This window comes from Passer montanus, unplaced genomic scaffold, assembly GCF_014805655.1.
Source record: "Passer montanus isolate IOZ18808 unplaced genomic scaffold, ASM1480565v1 scaffold66, whole genome shotgun sequence".
NCBI lineage: Eukaryota > Metazoa > Chordata > Aves > Passeriformes > Passeridae > Passer > Passer montanus.
Window position 1 is genome coordinate 3,625,999 of NW_024371704.1, and position 21,886 is coordinate 3,647,884.

General features: G+C 39.6%; 1 long non-coding RNA gene across 1 annotated transcript; it reads left to right on the forward strand.

The window, feature by feature from the left end:
• Positions 1–1,266: 1,266 nt before the first annotated feature.
• LOC120511470 lies at positions 1,267–21,466 on the forward strand. Its single transcript, XR_005629730.1, has 3 exons — positions 1,267–1,349; positions 9,062–9,189; positions 21,341–21,466. It is a non-coding gene; the product is annotated as an uncharacterized LOC120511470 (long non-coding RNA).
• The last annotated feature ends 420 nt before the right edge of the window (positions 21,467–21,886 follow it).

Consider the following 21,886-nt stretch of genomic DNA (forward strand, 5'->3'; position numbering starts at 1 on the left):
GGGTGGGATGAGATGGTTCTTCCAACCCAGGCAGTTCTATGATTCTATTATTGCTGAGATGCTTTAGCATGGTTTTATCCCTCTCAAAGAGGTTGTTCTAAACTGTTTTTGTACATTTGTGGGATATAAAACATCCTCTAGCTCACGGTATATCCTCTAGCTCTATGCAGTGGCATGTTCAGAGCATCTGCAAAATGAAGACATGTTAATAGCCAAAGTGAATGGCAGGGTCTGACTCTCCTCCCATGTGACTTTGAGGCCCTCAAGTTTCTTTTTACTGCCTCCCACATTTATTTATCTGCAGGAGGGTGTGATTAAGGACTGCTCTGCTTTAAGGGACTCAGTCCAATAAATTTGGTGACACCCAGACTGTGATTTCTGTACCAGTGTACCCGGGGATCAGTGCTTGGCCACTGGACATGGATCACACAAACCCCGTCCAGGATGGGGTTTTGGAACCTGTTCACCCCCATGAGAGGTGCAGAATAATTTGGCTGCATTTTGCTGACCTTTAGTCAAAGGGATGAGTGCTTACTCTCATTTAGATAAAGCCATACGGAGCCTGGCAGAAATTTTCATATGTACCAATGAAAAAATCCCTTGGGACTGACGGGCACATTATTAACCACTTGCTCTTTGGTATTTGCTGTATGTCCTATGAGCACTTGTTTCTCATGGAGCCATTCTCCTGCTCTCAGAGAGCTGGATCTGAGATAACAGAACCAGGAGCTCAGCAGTATTTCTTGTGCTGAGCTTGAAAAAGATGTTGGGAAAATGTCGTAGAGTTTTGCAGGAAACTTTGATGTTTCATAAACAATAACAATAATGTCTTTGCAAATGTCTCTTCTGAATTCATGAGAAAGTTTGAAGATGGGTGGAATTTCTTCTAAGGGAAAAATATAAACCCAGCATTTAATTTACATTGACACAATTCATTTGACAATTCAACCTTAATAATAGACTAGGGTATGCTGTTAGGTTATGTTATGCCAAATCATATTTTAAGGAACAAAGCCTTTTCAGTCAGCAGCTGCTGAGGTTTGAGGGAACAAATTAATTTTGGAAACTGTGTGTTAATATTTGTCCAAAGGCAAAGTTGTACATATCTGTTTTCTGGGACATCTAAAAATATTATATGTTATGAATTAAAAGAGAAGTAAACTCAAAATGTCAAAATCTCATGTAGACTAAAATTTCTCCTCACCATTCAGCTCTGTTCAGTGCATATCTTCTGACGTTTTTGCAGCCAAGGAAGAGACCCTTTATCATCATTCCAAGTCCTCATGGAAAGGACTTGGATCATCATCCTAACAGGACTTACATCATCAGCATCAAGCAGGAATGTACGGGTAAGACACAGGAAAGACCCTGCCTTTAAAAACCACACTAGTGGCACCTGCAGAATCTTGAAGTGCTGTACTGGGGATTGGGAAGTACAAACTTCACCTTTTGTGTAAATAATTCCCAGCTGAAGTGGCTTCTGCTTAATAAAGTTTCTGTTCTTTGTGGGAACAAAGGGACTGGTCTGCCCAGAGAACGCTCCTGAAACAGCACTGACCTCACAAGCTGCATGTGGGGGCTGCTGTGGGAAATGCTCCAGGGTCAGTGATGCAGCCGGGAGCACAGGGGGCACGGGGCACTTCCTTTTGGACAAGTTCATTTTCTTCCTCTAACTTTTCTCTGAGAGTGCCAGAATACTTTAGTAAAAGGCATAAGACAATAAAGACAATAAAGGAAGTAACACACCAGAGACATCTTGACAGATATTTTGCTAAAATAATAGATCTTGAGAATTAAAATAATATCATGATGTGCTTTGGAGAATCACACAAGGGGTCAGCACTACCAACCTGACTTAACACTCACCAATAAATAAGCTGGTTTATGTTGGATTCCCTCATGGGGAGTTTGTTTGGATAAATACTCTAATTTCAGTGGTGAAAATATTTAATAAAAACATAGCCTTGACTGGATGCCTAGTGTCTTCAGTCTTAGGGAGAGATTTAATAAATGAGGCACTGCAACTTTTATTTAGTGTCTTCAGGTGGTAAATTAACTACAAGTAGGCTTCCCTATTGTTCAATGAAAGCAATAAGAGCAGAGGGAGGATTAAAAGAAAGACACTAATTTACATCTGAGTAAATGGGCTAAAAAGGCAGAGACCCTATCCCTGGTATATAATAATATTCCTATGAAGGCAGAACTTCATAGAAATTAAATTTAAATATAAAGCATGTATTTGAATATATGGACAAACTCCTTTGTAAATCTATTTGCCATGCCACTAAAACCAGCATTATTTCATTGTTTTACTTTTAGAACATTCTTTGCAGCTGAAACTAAGAATAAATTTGGGGGTTTTAGGGCCCTTCATCTGACTACCAGATCACCAGCTGATGCAGAGAAACATCTGCCCACTGAAGTCAGCCCTGGCTGGCAGTTACAGCAGTGGGATATTAGTTTTATGTGGGTTTTCTTTTTCATGATTCATGCCGCACAAGAGCAAAGAGAAAGAAGTTCCCTTTGCTGTGCCCTTTGCTTTTGGTGGATGTGTGAAAAGGAGCTTTGCAGGAGGGGATCAGCAGCTACAATGAGAGACAAGATCCAGCCTGGCTGGGAAATGGTACAGGCAGGGGTAGGGAAAAGGTGGACAGTGACAGCTGTGCAAAAAAATCCAGCTTCCAAAGTGCCTGGGAAATGATCACAAGCTCCTTCAGGGTGATTTCTGTGCACCTTCAATGCCTGTGAGCAGTGGTGGGACCTCTGCACAGAACCCTGCTCTGGAAACTACAGGAAAACTCAGCACAGAGATTGTTCCCTTACTAGGAAGCAGTCTTGGGACATCTCTGTTCCTCTCAGGCATGTTGTCATGAAATCCAGAGGAGTCCCATCCTTTTTTCTGCTGAGTTCACTGTGAGGGACCTGACAGCATAAGCATCTCTTCCTGGGGAAGCTGAACTGAAAAACAACGTGACAGACATGGAGAAAGAGGAAGGTGCAGATGGGACCAAGGGGGGGCGGGAGGAGATAAAAATACCAAAGTTGCAGAAAGAGACACAATGCCAAGGCTTGGGAGAGCTGGACCATCTGGTTGTGTTGCAGCACCTCTCCATGATCATCTCCTCTCTTTGCTTCTCTTTGTTAGCAAGAGGAGATAAACTGAGGTGTAACATGAAGGCTTTGGTGTAAAGCAGAGGATGAAGTAGCCTGCATTAAGCAAAGCTTGTTTTATTCCCTGTGGCTTGCACAAGCTCTCTCAGCAGTACAGGCTGTGACAGTGATTTGCTGCATGCAGATTTTTCACTGCAGCCATCACTGTTTGCAGCCCTTTCTCTCGTGGATAAATTGGGAATCCCTGGAGCAAAGCTGAGCCTGCTGGTGTTTTACATGCCTGTGTCCAGTTAAAGCTCACTTGCATGACAGCAGATGACAATTCTCCTGAGCTGTGTGGTGCAGGAAGGCTGAGCCAAGGGGTACTCCCTGCCACCAGGCTAGTTCAGAGTGTTGATAATGGAATACAAGTCTGGCTTGCTTGTCTTGGTCCAGAATGACAGGGAGAGCTGTGTTTGCATGGCCTAAATGTGCTAAAAATGGTTTATTTTCCTCTGGTCTGCAGGACAGCTGACAGATTGTAGCTGTGGCTGCAAGGAAGAGTGATGATCCTGTGTTCATGGCACATAAACCACCCAGAGTGACTTCCTTAGCTCCCACCAGGTCAGGGTGGACATGGTTTGGCACCTCCAGGTAGGAGCTTGCAATGCCATTGCCTATTCTGGAGCTCCTGCAGAATAAAGAGCAGCCCTAAGCCTCAGTCAGTCTGGCACACTTAATGGGCATTAAATGGGCTTAGGAGGGATGGTGAGAAAAGCATTTGGGAAGCACAGAATAGATCCAAAATCATCTTCATGCCTGGAACTGCAGTTTGAATGTTTGCAAGAGAACAGAAATTTTACGCGAAGACAAATTTTGAGCAAAACAACCGTGGGGAGAATGTGACAATTCAGCAGAGCTGCTGCCAGGCTGATGGCAGAGGGGAGTGCTGAGTGCACGTTCTGCCTGTAACTCAAAGTGAAGCCTGTGTGGAAGTGATGGCATCTCTGAAAGAGGCCCTGCATTATTTAGCATTTGACATGCAGCATTATAAGCTGGTTGAATGACAGCCACAAAAACATGGTACACTGTTCATAACAGTCAGGTGTCAGCAAAATGGATTGATATCTAATAGGGAGAACTATTGGGTTCAATCGAATGTAGTAAACGTTCTCAAACAGCTCTCTGAAGTTTCTTGCATTTTCCTGTAGTGGTACCTTAGAGAGGTAAAAATGCATGTGTTAATACAGATATTAAAGAATTAGCAGAGCACAGATATCAAAACATTCCTGTCTAGGAAGATCTGTAGAAGACATATTCTTGTTTACTGGTTCCAGTCCTTCTTGGCAGGATGCAAATTTCTATACTTAATCAAAAGAGTATTTTCAAAAATGCTTAAGGAAAGATGCAGCTGCCAAAGAGAATGCAGTCCTTTATTAGACTGACCATAACCATGTCAAGGTATTAGGAACAAATGGAATTTCTTTAGCCTAAGTCAGCAAAGTTAACAAAAACTTAATATATTTTATAGTGCTGCTAATGTGAATTTTCATTAATAGAATAGGAAAAAAAATCTTTGGCCTCTTATTCAAGGCTTGTAAAATAGCAAGGCCTGTATTACCTTGAGGATAAGAGCTCTGCAGAAAACTCCTTTTCCCCACAAGAAGAGTTTGCTGCTGTCATCAAATTCTGCTGCTGACACAGACCTAAATGAGCTGTCCTTGCTTTGGTATTTAGTTCATATATGTTTAAAAAATCTGCCAAACAGGCAGTGAAGGTTTCTGTTCAGGCTTTGTGGTAATGCAGTGGCACCTTCCTAGTTGAAATCTAAGCAGAAATCTGAACAAACCCCTCCCTATCACACAGACTCCCTGTCTTGTGTGCAGAAGTTAGTTAAGTGATATGAGAAATTTTGAGTATCTTTTAAACCCATCAGTTTGATCCTCTAACTTGCACATAATACAAGTGAAATAAAATCTCCAGTATGTACTCAGGAATATGATTTGGTTTGTTTTCTGGTGTGACTTGATCTTATCAAGAGTTCTGTCTTTACAAAGCACTGGCATTTGAATAGGTTTTTTGGCTTGACTTTGTTCCATGCCATCTCTATGGTTATGCAAAGCATCATTAATTAAAACAGTTGTCCTCCAGATGCTTTCATTTGGGAACTGCTCCGGGTAAGGTCTCAATTTGCACCAGTGTGATGTACATGAAAGGTTACTCTTAAATACAAACTTTCAGTCTATGGAATTCAATGACTTGATGGAAACACACCCCAAGATGGTGAGCACAATCTGAATTTCACCTGCAGTATCTTTGGTCTTGAAATCAATAGCAGAGAACTTCCTGTCCTTGCAGGCATCCATTGTTGGAGGAAGGATTAGGACAATAAGTTATTGCCTCACATGATCTCCTTGGATATGCTTTAGGAGTGAGTGACTGCAGGATGCTGTAACCTTTGCTGCAGCAGCACAAAAACAGACCCAGAACCATGCAAAGAAGTAACAGTAATGAAAACTATTGGGTTTGCACATCTCAGGCAGAGCAGCAAATCTGCTGTGTCTGAATCAGAGTTGAGGTAATTAGAGAGCAATCAGCAGTGAGCTATGACAAGAGCTGAAAATCAGAAATCCTTGGGGGAACTGTTGGATGTATTTTAACCCATGTACAGATGCACAGACCTGGAATGCTGAACAATTTTAGGTGCTGGGCACAGCTACTTACCTTGAGCTAGCGCTTTTGTTGTGGTTTGCAAACCATTTCTGTTTGGAAAGCAGACCCTTGATTATTATTGATAGTCTGGGCCTTGCTAAGTAAACAAGACCTTTTATTTTGTTTGACAGCTGAGATATTTTTATTGCTAGTTTCTGAATTCTGTCAATGTGGAAGATCAAGGGAAAATAAAAACCTTCTGTGGATTTTGCTTCTCTTACTGGTTTTAAGAATTTGAATATGCTACTCTTAGTGTTACCTGTGATCCCACCTGTGTCCTGAATAGAAGAAATAGATGTTTGAGGTGGTTATTGTATTTTGTGATTCTTACAGTGCTTTTTAGCAGACTAACTCACATGGGTTGAGATATTTCTGATTTACAGGCTGAGAGTTAGGGTTGGTCAAGAGAAGGCTTTGGGGAGACCTTGGAACACCTCCCAGTGCCTGAAGGGCTCCAAGAGAGCTCCAAAGGGACTTTGGGCAAGGACCTGGGGTGACAGGACAAGGAGGAAGAGTTGTAAACTGAAAGTGAGTAGATTTATGTAATTAATTTCTTAATTAATTATGATTAATTAAGAAATTAATCAGGTATTAAGAAGAAATTCTTCCCTGTTGGGGTGCTGAGGCCCTGGCACAGGGTGCCCAGAGCAGCTGTGGCTGCCCCTGGATCGCTGGCAGTGTCCAAGGCCAGGTTGGACAGGGCTTGGAGCAGCCTGGGACAGTGGAAGGTGTCCCTGAACATGGCAGGGAGGGTTGGCACTAAGTGATCTTTATGATCCCTTCCAACCCAAACCATTCTGTGGCCGTGAAAAAAGATGAGACTGGGAGATGGATGTGATGTTTTAATAAAGACATCTGTATCAGAGGATAATGGTCCACAAAGAAAACTGGCTAGGTACAAGATACTAAATCAGAGCTACCAATATCACCCTTTTACTTCTTTTGAACTTTGAAGTTCTTCTTTTATCACTGTTATGAAGTAGAAATACTTCAAGTTCATGGGAGGAAACAGAATTGTTTGTATATCATGAACACAAATGTGGTTTGAGATTTGTATTTTTCCCCTGAAATGACAGCAAGAGGCCTTACAGATGCATCTTTAAAAGCTCAGAAGTTGAGTTACATGCATCCTAAATAGCAGAAAATTACAGAAACAGTGGTGTTATGATTTTGTGGCTTTTCCTGAATCAGCTCCAAGCTGACACTGCAGATGCCAGAAGAGACTGATTAGTATGAATATCAACACTGTAGCTGAGATACTCAAAATAAGGAGCTGAGGAATTGTCAAAGATAGGGCTGGACAAAATAATGGTGAGATTAAAACAATCATTAATACTGAAATGCTTAAGTGGGATAAAAAGGGCCATGAGCATTAGGGTGCAGCTTCCCATGAAGCATTAATACCCTTTTTGTAATTAAGAAGCCATTAGCAAGCTAAATGCTGGGCAGTGTTATTGTAACTCCCACATCATGTCAGTTAAACACCATTAACACATTTGATGCACTATGAGGTAAATTAGAGATAAACTGCTCAGGTTTAAGAACATCAATTTATCATTTATCCTTTTACAGAATTTGTGTGTGTGTCTGTTTTCAGTTCCAGTACTCCATGGGAACACCGTGTTTTTCCCTGAGTTTCCAGTTCACAGTGCTTTGGACTGAAACTGGGAGGAAAATGTTCAGTTCTGGGTCCTGCTATAAGCTTACTCTGCGATGCTGTCAGTCATTTTTTTCCTCCAATAATTATGTTGTTTTTATGTGTGGAAAAGAAAAAAATCATAGTGACTACTATATAAAGAAACTGGAGTATTAGAGGTTAAAAACGTTGTTATTCAGTTATATCTAGATATACATACACGCATATGAGTATGTTAACACCCAAACCATCGAGCTTCACACTTTGACAAAGTGTCCATCTGTTTCCTACTGCTTTCAACAAGATACTCTCATTTATTAGCATAAGCACAAATGGAAGCAATTGCATGCTAGTTTTAGCTCTAAAATGTTAATCTGATTCCAAGTTTTCCATACAACACTATGGGTCAAAATATTGAAGGAGTTTAAAATATGTATATACCCACTGGATATTACAGAAAAGTTGGAACAAACATTAACAGAAATTAAATACAGATCTAAAGATCTGTGAGTCCCAAAGGTCCAGATCAATAAGAAATTACTAAAATAGTTCCAAAGCATGCACAGGAATAGTTCTTAAATTGATCTTAAAAAGCAAATCAAGGGTTTCAAGTAGAAAGCAGGAGGAAAAGGGGGCTCAGATGGGGACAGCTGTATTTGATACTGTACTACATATATTTTAATACAATAAATGTAATGGTTGTTCAGTGTGATAGAATAGGGATTAAAGGGTACATGTTTCACATGTATAAAAGGCTTTCAAAATGCAGCAGTATTTCTTAACTGAAAGCCTCTCTGGTGCCTTTGGATGGAAGAGGGCAACAACAATTCAGTAGTCTTGAGCTGGAGATTTATTTCTCCATTTAATTTCTTTGTTAATTAGTTCATTTCACTAACTAGCCATTTATGTGATGGATGATTCCTAAAGCAAATGCAACAACAGGCGTGCAAGCTTGGAAATAGTTTTTAAGAAGATCTGCCAATATTGCAGTTAGAGGTTTCAGGGATTAGTGATTAGCTGATTAATATGTACATTTATGCTCAAAATGACAACAGCCTTTGGTATTGAGATATCTGGATTTCACTGTCAGCACTTGGTTTTTCAAGCTGGAGAATTGCCTAAAAGGTACCTAACTTAGCCTGTTGTCAATAAATAGGTATAAGGCTTTATGCATTACTTGAAATAATACATCAATCACAAAATAGTCAATAGTCAAGGGAAGTAGAGGAGACTATAACTGATTCTAAGAAAATATAGAACAGTGCCCAGAATTACTGTAAAAAAAAAAAGCCAAATAAGTTACTTTCACCTTTTCTCTTCATGCCAAAAAGGGTTTTAAAACCCCTGTGGCTTTAGGGAATGAAAACCTGGACCCACCAAAGTCAAAGGGAGTTTTGCTATTAAATTCAGTACAAGCAGGATCTCACCTCGGGTCCAGGCTCTGGGAGTTCAGCAGGCAGAAGAAATGCGGGCATTTAGCTCTTGATTTATGAAATATATCTTGCCATGTCAGATTACTGGATTACTGCTGGTTTATGTTAACAAAGACAGGGTCAGATCTTTCTGCTGAAAGCCCCCTGATTGCTGTCATTTGAGCCAAACCAAATCTCTGTTCCTTCCTAGGAACATGGGATTTACAGACGGATCCGAGCAGTTGTAATTCCCTGTGAAGTGCATCGGTATGGAAACAGATACTACACAGCAGCACTGATAAAGTTCAAGCCTGTATCTGCTGATAGCCAGAATAAAAGGTGAGTGTGTTGAGGAAGAAAGGAGACCCTGTCCTATTTTTCTCTCACAGTCTTTTCTTCAGCATTTCCTGTTGGAGATGTGGGAATTAGTTTAAGCAAATGTGTTTGGACACTGTGTGGCATTTCTTGTCACTATAAGCTTTTAGAAACAACTAAAGCTTGATTCTCCACTTCCTTCCCTTTGTACTAAAAGTACGAAGGAAAACAGCAAATATCTAAATCCTGACTAAGGGAGATGGACAGCCCTGTCCTCAACAGGCTGGATTTGGGGATGCTGTGGAAGTTTCCATGCAGGTAAGATATCAGTGGGGCTGAGATATTCCAGCAAGACAAGCTGCAGAAAGGAATGATGGTCAATCACTTCTTTCTAACAGTCTTGAGTTTCTAAAACCCAGCCCTGTGTCTGCCAGGTGAGGGTCAGTGCTATTGTAGCACTTGTGTCTACACCTGCCTGTCAGACACACACTTTGAGCCACATCCTGTACCCTACATCCACAATCCCTAACATCTCTCTGATTTAAACCACTCCCTTCCCAAACCATCCCTGCTTTTCTGACCCGTTTCTTGAAGCCTGCAGCTCCTCTCCAAACTGGATGGCAAGGGCAGGTAAATGTGAGGCTTGCTCTGTGCTCCTCCTGCCCAAGGTTGTAGCTGCGGTGCTCTGTTACAGAACCATGTGGTAGTTTGGGTTGGAAGGTGTCATAGTTGAGACAGAGACAATGCAAAGCAACACACTCCATTTTCAGAAGGCTTCAAACCTGTTTTCATTATAGCATGCATGTTTTTTACATTCTTAAAAGCTCATAAATTTACACTTTGGTCATGAGAGCAACAAAGTGCTTATTGGAATAGGCAGTTGCAGGTTGCTCTTATTTATCCTTCTTGCTCTCTTGGTTTCTATATCAATGACCTTGGTAGAAAATTCTTTCAGGGGTAAACATGCAACCTCTTATCAAACTTCTCTCTGGCTCACAGAAGTGGCTGTAAAACCTCTTCCACATGAAAGGATTTTAAAGCTCATTTCATTCCAATCCTCTGCCATGGACTCCTCTCACTAGACCAGGTTGCTCAGAGCTCTACTCAACCTTTCTGTAGATTTTTGGTATCAGAATGAGCTGCTTCCCTGGTATTTCCCAGTACTGCCTTACTCTTAACTTCAGGAGCACTTACCTACTCCAGCTATAAGTGGAATTTGAGAGGCAAAAGGAAGCAGGGGAAGGGCTGTGGGGTGAGCACTGGTGAGGATCTTGTTGGTGAAAGAAGTCTGCACATCCTCTTGGCCCTCTGCCTTTCTGGTGAGCCATAGCTGCTGTAAGGGCTGTGGGGTGAGCACTGGTCAGGATCTTGTTGGTAAAGGAGTCTGCACATCCTCTTGGCCCTCTGCCTTTCTGGTGAGCCTTAGCTGCTGTTACCCAGACTGGTGCTTCCTGGCTGTCTGGGGACATCTTTGATTTGATTTCATCTAAGTCACCAAATACACAAATTACAGAGCTGTGTGAACTCTGAAAATGCAGTTTAGTGCTTTGAGTGAAATGTCCCACAAATAACAAAACAACCAGGGAATCAGTGGAGTCCTGCTTCAGTTATGGAGTGAGACATTTATTTTTAAGTAATGGGAAATAACAATGCAAATAGGATTATCTCTGTTGTGATTGGAGTGAGCATGAAACCTGGGTGAATTGGGTTCTTGGAAAAGGAGTGGAGTTATGCAGAACAGTGAGTTCAGTCCCTGCTTTGCTGTGCGCCCCGAGGGTACCCTCCCTGCTTTCAGAAGAGGTGAGGGAAAGAAAAAGAACCCAGAAATGGGGTTTGAAACAGGGAAAACCAGAATTCTGGATAATGCAGTTTGTTAGTTTGCAATTCTGCTTTGCACCATAAATCCTAGAGTTAGCATTGTTTAAGCTAAACTGTGGTAGAAGAAATATCTTCTTTTCCTTGACCTTTCTGGAATTATTGAGATGATTTTCTTTTAAGAACATGCAGAAAGAAAGGCTATAAATATGGAAATACTCTTATGAACTAAACATATGTTTTTGAATCTAAAATAAATAAAAAATTCGTTGAGCTCCTTAGTACTACTGTTGAAAATATCAGATTATTTTAGTCCAGACAAAAATTGAACTTAAGGAATTAAATTAAATTAGCATCTATAAAGTGCCAGATGTTCTATTCATGTATTTTCCTTAAGATATGCATCAAAATTGGAAGTGGATCAGAAGACAGTTGTTATACTAAATTCTAACTCAATAAACAGATAGGAAAGGGTTTAAAAAATGTTGGGTTTTTTTTCCCTTTGTGGAGCAAAATTGAAATGATGAAAATGCAAAGTAATCCCAGACATTTTTATGTGCTGCTGCAGTTGCAGTATTTCTGATTTTTTCAAAATAATAAATGACAATGAAGATTTTTTCCTATAGCAAAGGAAATTTATGAATTGCAGAGAATACGGGAAAGAACTTTTAATGTAAATACTGCAATACTTGTATGCTGTTTATGGCCATCCATATATCTCTTTATACATTTTTATGAGATTTACTATTCTGCATTTTTTTATCAAGCCTCTTTGTTTGCTTGTGGAAAAATGAATTCAGATTCTTCAGGTTTGAAAGACTTTTTTTCTTCTTTCCACAAATAGCTTTATCTCCTTCCATGTCTAGAAGAGTCTTGTGTTATTGTACTATACAGATAGAACATGGGATAGGAAGTAAAGAAGATATGGAACAAAAATTTTAAAGCCAGTTTGTAAAATAAGCCTCAAGGGATTTGTAAACCCTTTTACACATTATTTGCTCAGAAGTATCTGTTTTGGATTGTTTTCATCATTTTACAGTCTTATCTGTGATATCCTAGTCCTGATGTAACTTCTTGGAGCACTTGCACTGTCATAATTCTGTAAGTTTACAGAACATTTCATCCCCAGTGCCATTCTAAGCACCATGGAGAGTATTTGGCCTCATCATGGCTTTCTGGATGTCAGAAAGGGCTGACTGATTTATGTGATAAAGCCACTTTGCTTGTTGCATCAACTAATAACTGATTCAAAAGCTCAGTCTGAAGCTGATGTATTGAGAAATTAACAAATATACAATCTATAATCCCACTGCATTTGCACTTTTTAAAGGTCTATAGACTGTAGATGATGCATCTGCCCCTAGCAATCAGTGTGTAGCTGGGGATATCCAGAGCTGCTGGAATAGATCCTGAGAGGAGCTGAGAGAAAAGTTCTCCTCCCAGTTGCAAAGTCTCTCCAGCCTCCTGGCAATAAGGATTAGACAAATAAATCAGGAAATTAAGTACTGGTTGAAAACCAACACTCAGAAAGTAGAAGAGGTATCACACTTTGCAAACCTACAGAGTCCTTGGTCTCTGGTTATTAATAAAGAGCTCTGGAGGTTAATTTACTTTCTTGGTGGTAGTTTAATGTGTTTTCCTCCACACACAAGCTCTCTCCTCTTTCCTCTCATTTCAATGGTCTGAAGCACAGCGACAATCCTTTTTATTCAAGAGTTAAATACTGTTAAATTCCATGAAAATCCCTGCAGAATCTTTCCTTGCCATAAGTTCCTAGAAAGACATTTGTTCTTTTAGTAACCTGAGGAGAGGACCCACCTAACTCAGTTAATTGGGAGAACCCCCAACAGGCCACCATGGCCTGTCTTGAGGAGTGGTTCCTGAGTTTCATTTTGTTGTGGTGTGTTAAGGAAAGGTTCACTATCAAAATGATTGGCAGAAATTAATAATAAAAAAATCAGTACTTTTTTCCACTATAGCAAAATCCTATGAAGAGAAGTCTTGTTCTACCTCACCTCAGGTTGTAGTAGGTACCCAAACTCATGACTTTGGATGTAATAGTGGAAAGGAATTAAATATCTGTAGCAACACAGATGACAAATTTGTCTGTGTGAGAGGAATTTCAAAGTAGGTTCTCCTTGATCACTTTTACAACACTGAAAGGAATTTTGCACCACAAGATTAAAATACAATGGGGTGGGTGTGATGGTGGTGGTGGGGAACCAAACCAAACCCCCAAAACACCCGTAATTAAACAAGTCCAGGCAATAAATGACTGGGCAATTTAAACAAAATGGCAACTGCTAAGATAAGCTAATTAAATGCAGTGGGAGTAAAGATGATTAGCTTTAAAAAACCATGGTGGTGTAGGTAAAATTGTTGTCTTTCATTTTTACCTCTGAGCTTCCAAAATGGGATGTCTTGCTGTGGGACACATCAGAGGTAGATCTTGCTGTGTCAACCATGACTTGATATCATAAACATCAAAACCATCCCAGTTAAATTGCTCTTTTGGCAGTTTCAGACCTGAGACAACAGGGGGTTTACTGTAATAAAAGGATATGTGGTTGTTCCTTTTTAAGGTAGTTAGTTCACATTTAGCTGTTTTACAGAGTTAAATAGAATGCAGGCACTGAAAAGCACCAGGTTTACTGTTAAAGGGAACTTTTCTGCTCATCTTGTGCTACATAAATGTGAGAAGAAGAGAATATTCCCCATGTATAGTCTCAATTTTGTGGTGTTTACAGTCTAGAGAACCTCATGGCATCATTCTGCTCTGTCTCTCCATACCCAGTCTCACGTGCTTTGAGAGAGTAGGAGGACAATTTTAACATTACTCTTTCTAGACAGATTTTATCCCTGCCATTAGGATGAAAATTCAAGACCTCTCCAAAAGTACTAAAGAAGGTGGGGCACAAAAATAAAAGTCTTTTTTTTCTCTGTCTTGGAAAGAGAAAAGTAAGATAAACAGTAGGTATTTATCCTCTCTGTTTGCATATTCCCTCATTCTTAGTAAAGGCAATAAAATCATAAAAGCTTAAAAAAGGAGGCCAACTCTTTAAATTTATCCTTCTCTAGTGGCTCCTTACTTCTAATTTCCATGTTTTGAACTTGCTTAATTAAATCCTGGGCAGGTTATGTTATTACACGTAGCCATCATAGATTGTTAGCTAAATGATACTGTAATTTATACATCCTGGGCTGTTTAGGGATGTGTATGGGAAATTAGAACAAAATATGACTACACAGCTTTTATTTGTATGCAAATTTCTGCTATTCTGCATGCAAACACTAGAATACCTAACCAGACCAATAATAAAAAATAATTAATGTCAAAGTTATAGCAAGGAATGTGGAATGATCTTGCCTTTATGGAGTTTTGTGTACAGGTTGATAGAATGTGGGTCTTTATAAATCACTGCTTTTGCAAGTTTGCCATATTTATACATACACATATACATGGACCTGGCTTTTAAATTGGGTGCTTTTATTCCCTCAATAAACATAAAAATCAAGGACTTTTTTGCCATTTTTTCAACTTGTTTTGTTTTAACATGCAATCTTCCCAAGCCCAAACCAAAGAGAAAATGCAGATTAAATAGTGAATTTAGTACAAATTTTGAATTTTGCACATAATTTTTCCATTCTAATTTTGCCCCAGAACACACATCTTCCTACTTGTTAAGGGAGAGCTATGGTTTGAGCCCTAAATAGCCTCAAAAAAGTCTAAATAACTTTAAAGAACATGTTCTTTAGTATTCCAAATTAAAACCTGGAGTTCTGTGCACTACCCTCTGAAATGTTCCTCACAGTTCTCTACAGAAATATCTAAAATGGAGCTACTGAGCACACAACAATTCTAAAAAAGCTGTTGCAGCCAAGTAGAAGCACGAAGAATTAGGTTAATATGGATAAGGACATTAAAAAAGCAATGAGTTAATGTATATTTCTGAGTATTAAAAACTTGGCTAACTTAGTATAAAATAGAAGCACTAGAAGAAAAATGTGTTTTAAACCTGCTGGTTTAACACAGGGTTTTAAATTGCTCTATCATTAACTAATATCTTTGTCTTTATTGAGATGGTTTCAAAATAACAGCAAAGTGGTTGGTTTTGACATCTTGAAGACAGACAAGTTAAAAATGTTGCAACTTCCAAAATCTTTGTTCATATGCCACTGAGAGCTCTTAGGCAAAGTCATGCCTGTTCATATGCAACTGAGAGCTCTTAGGCAAAGTCATGCCTTTAAATGCAGGGAATCTGTAATGGGTGGTTAACATTAGCCAGACTGCAGTGATATAAAAAGATTCCTGCAAAACAAATTGTAATCCCACAATTTAGGGGCGAAAAGAAGAGTCCAATTTGTGTTTGGATTGTTTATAGATTCCCTTTAGAAAGAGCAGGAAATCCTTGTGTCATGTGGGCTTAGGGCAAGTGATCCACAGAACTAAGAGGATGGGAATTTTTTCAGGCTGTAGGGTGGTTGTGGTCCTGGAAACACCAATACAAGAAGATCAAACCAATTAGATGTAATTACTCTCCTTAAAAAATTATGTATGTTGCTTGTGTTTGAGTGCTGCTGAAAAGTGGCTATTTGAAATGGCATGGGTGATGTTTATAAAATTGCCTAATAAAAACTTTAAATTTCCTAGGTAGAAAGTACTACCTTGGTAAATACATGTCATCTTGCCAAGCAGTTTAAAATGGGTTATAGGTTCCTAAACCCCCACACATTATATATAAAATATATATGTGTATCTATGGAATATGCAAGTGGAAGTGTTTCAGCTTCTGGGCTTGGAGAGATTTTCTGCTGGTGACATAAATTATCCTCTTCCCCTTGTTTCCCATCAAGTCAAGGAACATTTTTAAGTTGTAGTCATAATTTCCAGATCTGTCCTAATGTTCAATCTAAACTGGGGCAAAACTGGGTCATTTTTATGCCATTGGTTTAATAACATGCCAAGTCAAGGGACATCAAAACATGGTCTGGAGTAAAATGCTTGCAAAGACACAACTTGGTGATCTTTTGCACCCTTAGGTTTCCATGATGATCATACAGGGCTTTACTCCCTCATTCTTGGTGCACTGTTCCACCTGTGCATGTAAAACTTATTTCTTCATAAATCTGCATGACACATACACTGCATGACAATTCTGAGCTGTAGTATGAAAACCTTCATCATACACATGAATATTTTATTGGTCCATAAATGTATAAAAATCTTATGCTAAGCCTTCATCTACTTTTTTCCTAAATGTCAAAATTAAGTGCTGATTAAATTGCGATATCTAATGACTGCCTTGGTTACTTGCAAAGTTCTTTTCAAATAGATTAACTAAAATAATATAACTTAAAATATGATCCAGATGTTGATTTAATTATAAGACTTCATGTCCTTTTTAAAAACAAGCAGTATATGATTTAATGCAATTATTATACCTATTTGCCTGCAAGTATTTAATTTCAAATTAATCTTTGGACCTGATGGCTATTATTTTCCCTGTTGTTTCTGAAAACCGGAAAGATATGAACAAGAGTATTTTATTGAATTTTTTTGTTATTCCATCTGGCTTTCAAGCTCCCTGAAGCACTAATGAAGGTCGGGGAGTTTTAGAGTGAAATGCAATCCCTACACCTGGAGTACAGAACCTGCTAGTGCAATAATAACAGAAAATATCACTTTCTTTCTAGAGAATATTGGATTGCTTCATAGCTCAAGATCAGAACAAGGATGCTGAAAAATAGAAATGCCTCTTGGAGTGAGTTCTGGTACTTGAGATTCTAGTGGCTGGTACCTGATGGCTAAAGCTTATTGTTATTTTACTCAGGAGGAACAAAATGATCATAGCAATAGTTAAATGCTGACAGTAAAAATAAAAATAGTTAAATGTCTTTCTGTTGTGGTCCAATTCTAGCACAGGGAGCTTAAAGGTACCTTTGGTACAATAAAAACCAGATGTAACATGAATTCAGGATGAGTGTATATATATGCACCTCCTAACTTTAGGCTTGCATAAGCATTCAGAGGGACTGCTCGAGTGCCTGAAGAACAGGAATGTATTTGCTTCAATGACCTGCTGGAGCAAAGCAGCATCACCATCTCTTTTACAGCATTCATTCCCACAGTCCTGCCCAGCAGGTCGCTTGTTGCAACTGTGCAGTGCAGTTTGTGGTTAGGCCTGCAGTTTCCTGCATCTAGGAAAAGAAAAGATTCTGTGGAATACTCATACCTTGTCCCTCAGATTTACAGTAGTGAGTATTAATTCAATTTCTGTGCAAGAAATAGTCATGGCTGAGTTAAAGTTCTTTAAAGCAGAAGTTTTTCACTTATTTCTTATCTTTATTGGATAGTGCCATGAAGACACCCTCAAATTTAGAATGTTGCTCCATCAAGGTTCATATTTTTCCTGTTTCTTTAGTTCACTGCTTCCACTGGCTTTAGTTGATTCACAACTCAATAACACTTCCCTATCAGGGGAGCATATATGTATAAGTAAAGGGGGAATAAAGAAAAATACATTTTAGTCAAAAGATAATTATTTAGGGAAAAGAAAGAATGTAATTACAAGAAGTCTCAGAGGTCAACCTCATGTTAGGACTCAAAATCTGTAATACCTAGAGAATAAAATTCCTTATTTTGGGGCTTTTTTAGCCAGTGTTGTGCTTCCCTGCACATCACTATTGACCTTGCACGTGTTTTATAATTGTGATGTTCCTTTTAGGTGTGAAATGACATCTCTGTCAGGGAAATGGAATGCCTTGCCCATGATCTGAAATGCACATTTCTCATGTAAAAGTGAAGAGAGAGGAGTGAAAAACTTTAGAGTGAAGTGTCTGAGTCCTCCTTTCTCCAACAGAGGAGAGGCATGTATAGAGGCTGGGCATTGTCTTCTTGCTGGCTATGAGCTCCTTTCTCTGTGCTTAGTGAAATCTTAGCCAAATCTTCACATTTTGAAGTTGTACAATAGGCAGATGCTGTCATACTAATTGAGGAGGAAGTTGTCAGTCTTTATTCTAAAGGCTGCTCCTGTTATCCCCCTAAATTACAGAACTACACAAGTATTAAATGTGTATTTATATCTCACTGAGCTACTATTCTGTCACGTTCACTTAAGAGAAAACATCTAAAAAACAGGAAATAAGGGCATCATTATTAGAAATGCTGTTCTGGTCTCCTGACTTTGTTTTGTTCTCTTTCCCTTTGTGGCATTTTCTCTGCACATCCTGGGAACAGGGCTGTATGATGTCAGAGCAAAGACCCTTTTCCCTCAGTCATACCCTGTTTCTTGCACTCTCCCCTAATGGATGCCAGGAGATGGAAACTGGAGATAAGCAGAGGAAAATGGGGATGGAAACACCCTGGATCAGAGATTTCCTGCACTAATGGTGGCTGTTTAAAATTTAATAGTGTTTAATGGGAGGTATCTCCCTGACTCTGGTGGATCCTGGTGCTCACAGCTGTGATGATAAACACCTTCCCAATAGTACAAACTCCCTCTCCATGTCCTCCCTTCCTTACCCCTACATTCCTATACTCCTACTTTTTAGAAAATATTGCAGTATTTTAGAATGTTTCCACATCTTTGGATGTTTATCTTTTGCTTTTCTTACTTTAAGTCACAAAATGATTCCCTGGCACCTCATGCTGATGAAATCTGTTGACCCAGGGAAGAGGACCCAGGGGGAAGGCTGTGAAAAATGAAGCCTTTATATCCCCACTGAGGGCTTATAAAAGTGAGTGGATAGGATCTTAATAGCTTTTTAAATACTGACCATGTTGCATGCAGCCTTTGATTTTACCTTCAGAGCTGGAGAGCTGATGGCAAGAAATACAGTTCTGATTTACTATATTTAATACATAAAAAGTTATGAAGAAGTTTTCAGAGGGTAAAGCAGTTGCAGAAAAGCTACTGCTTCAGAAGTGTGGGTGCTTATCTGCACTAATTAGATACAGAAATGGAGGTGTAAATCTGAAGGGATGAGGATTTGTTCCAGTTCTGTATTGCCCATTTCCATACAACCCAGAAATTGCACTTACACATTCCCCTCTGGCAAATTTTCTATCCTAAGCACACGCACATAATGTAATAAACTGTAGATAAACTTCTGTGATACTGGGTACAAAAGGAAAGAGCAGAAATTAGATCAGATGCTGGGAAGAAATTCTTGACTGTGAGGGTGGTGAGTCCCTGGCACAGGGTGCCCAGAGAAGCTGTGGCTGCTCCATCCCTGGAAATGTTCAAGGCAAGGTTGGATGGGTCTTGGAGCAACCTGGGGTAATGGAAGGTGTCCCTGCCTATGGCAGGGGGCTTGGCACTAAGTGATCTTTAAGGTCCCTTCCAACCTAAAGTATTCTATGGTTATAAAGAGAGATGATTTTATTGTCTTATGTAAAATTAAATATCAACTTTGTTTTGCATTCATATGTTGGTGCTTGTATCCCCAAAAGTGAGAGCACATAATTTTTTTTTTAAATACCTTTTTCACTCACTAGTGAAAAACCTAAAACTCCCATCCAACTTACTTACCTGAACATAACCTTGCAGGTTTTAATCAGATCAAATATACATTTTTACCTGAAGAATTTTGAATTTGGATTACTCAATTTTTACAGGAACCTGTAGGCACACAGTTTGTGGTGGTTGGTGTGGGGCTGGGCCCAGCCTCATCCCCAATGGCACAGCTGTGCAGGACAGGTGAATGACATTGAAGGTAGGGAGCCATGGAGTGCCCAGGGGCACTGAGCAACCACCAAAGGGAGCAGAGGGACACAGGGGCAGGGCATCAGCATGAGGGGATAAAAGGCTGGGCTGAAGAACAAGAAGGGCAGATGCCTGAAGCCTTCTGAAGTGGTGAGGTGTTGCTCTGTACGGGCTGAAGCTTTCTGAAATTGAGTGGTGATGCTCTGTGTATCGTGGCCATCTCAACTGTGACAGCTGAGTGTCCAATTTGTGTCTGAGATGATGAGCAGAACTTGAAGGAACTGACATTGTAAATCTTGAGGATCTGTAATTGCTAATAAAAAGGTAAACCACAGTTTTGCCATAGATAAGCTTTATATACTTTGTGTCACAATGTGGGGATATTCTGGGTGTTGTTTGTGGTTGTTGTTTTTGTCTGTTTTTAAGAAAAAGGTTTAACGTTAAGTAGAACTAAATGACTAGAAGTTGTGATTTTTTTTCTAGATATACTATTCTCAAATCAGCATTTAAATGCCAGGTGCAACACACTCCTTGAGTAGATCTTTTAGAATAGAAATTGCATGTTATTCAGGAGTTTTAACTTTCCAGAAGTTTTTGGAGTGGTCCCCATTGCTGCCCCAAAAAATCCATCTGCCTTCCTTCTCCCCAGAAGAAGAGTACTGGATTTTACTGTTTGACTCAATTGAGTAACAATACAGGAAAGCTGTACATGTTATAAAGAGACAGAAAAGCTGTGCATGAAAAAAAGCACCTCTCTGAATTTTACATTAGTTTTCAAATAACTTCACACAAGCTGATATGTAAAATAAAAAAAGAGAATGAACTGGGTAATGCTTCCAGAGGGCAGACTTGTAATGCTGGTGTTACCTGCCTTTGGCTGTAGTTTCACTGAAAATGGCCATTCAGTCTGTCCTTGTCCCTGAAGGAAATGGCAGAGCTAAAATGGGTGGGAGGAGAGTCACAGCAGGGTGATACTGGCAATGGAATCAGCTGCTTCTGCTAAAACCCAGGATATTTGTGTATTTCTCACCAGGATCAAAGTATTATTTTTAATGGTTAAAATTAATATCTAAATATATGCAGGATAGTAAAAAATAAATAATAACTAAATAATATCCTGAACAACATACAGCATTGTACAAAACACCTCAGTCCTAATAACTGCTTTAAAATGCCCCTATTAATCCCATGATTGCGAATGGCTTTTATTTGATTTATTATAAAAATTATCAAAAAGTAGGCAGGCAAGCAAGCAGTCATGCTTTAAAGCCTCAAAACCTTACTGTGATGAGCAGCTCCCCAAACCAGCCTCATGTGGCTGCCCACATGGGTCTGATGGGGTCACAGCCACCTTGCAGCAGTTCCCATCACCCTGCCAGCAGCACAGGCTGCTCTGGGATTCAGGGAGCAGGAAAAGGAGTATTTTGGTGCTGCTTGGGAATAAACAGTTCTTTTGTTGCTGTTTTGGATCTTAGGTATCATCTTCAGCCTGTATTTGTGCTGTGGCGGCACTGACTGCTGTGCTGTATGCTTGAAGTATGCAAGGAGCTGGTTCATTAACTGCAAGCAAATTGCTGAATTGGTTTTATTTTCTTTTTTTTTTTTTTTAGCTGGTTAGATGTCAGAAAAACAAACCAAAAATCTTCTTTTTGCAGGATTGTTTAGTGCCACACCTGTGGACTTTTTGTGTGAACTTTCAACTATGACAAGAGGAGCTGTGGGAGTTCCTGGGTGCCAGCACCACTCTTACCTGCTGCTGGAGATACTTGGAAGGCACAAAGCTTGAATGGTTCTGAGCAGGTCAGTGATGTCTGCACTCAGAAAATCTCCTGCAAAGCCCAGGGTCCCTGGCTGATGTGTTGACTGGGGCACTCACTGTGGCTGGGGTGGTTAGCTCATTGAGAAGGTGCAAAGTAAAGAGGGATTTGCTCCAACTCTGCCCCTGAGAGTCTCTCTGCCCAGTAAAGGAGCTTAGCAACTCCCTGTGGTACCTTGGCCTGATGTCAGAGTGCTTGTGCAAAACAAGGGAAATTCCCTCCATCCTTTTTGTTCAATGTATGTTAAAAAAAAAAAAATCCAAACATTTTTGCTGTATTTTTTTTTATTAGCTAGTAAAAGATACTCCTCAAAGAAAGGTGGAAGTCTTGGGAAATTTCTCTAGTTAATATGATTTTATTCCAAAGGTGTAATGGGTTTAAGGA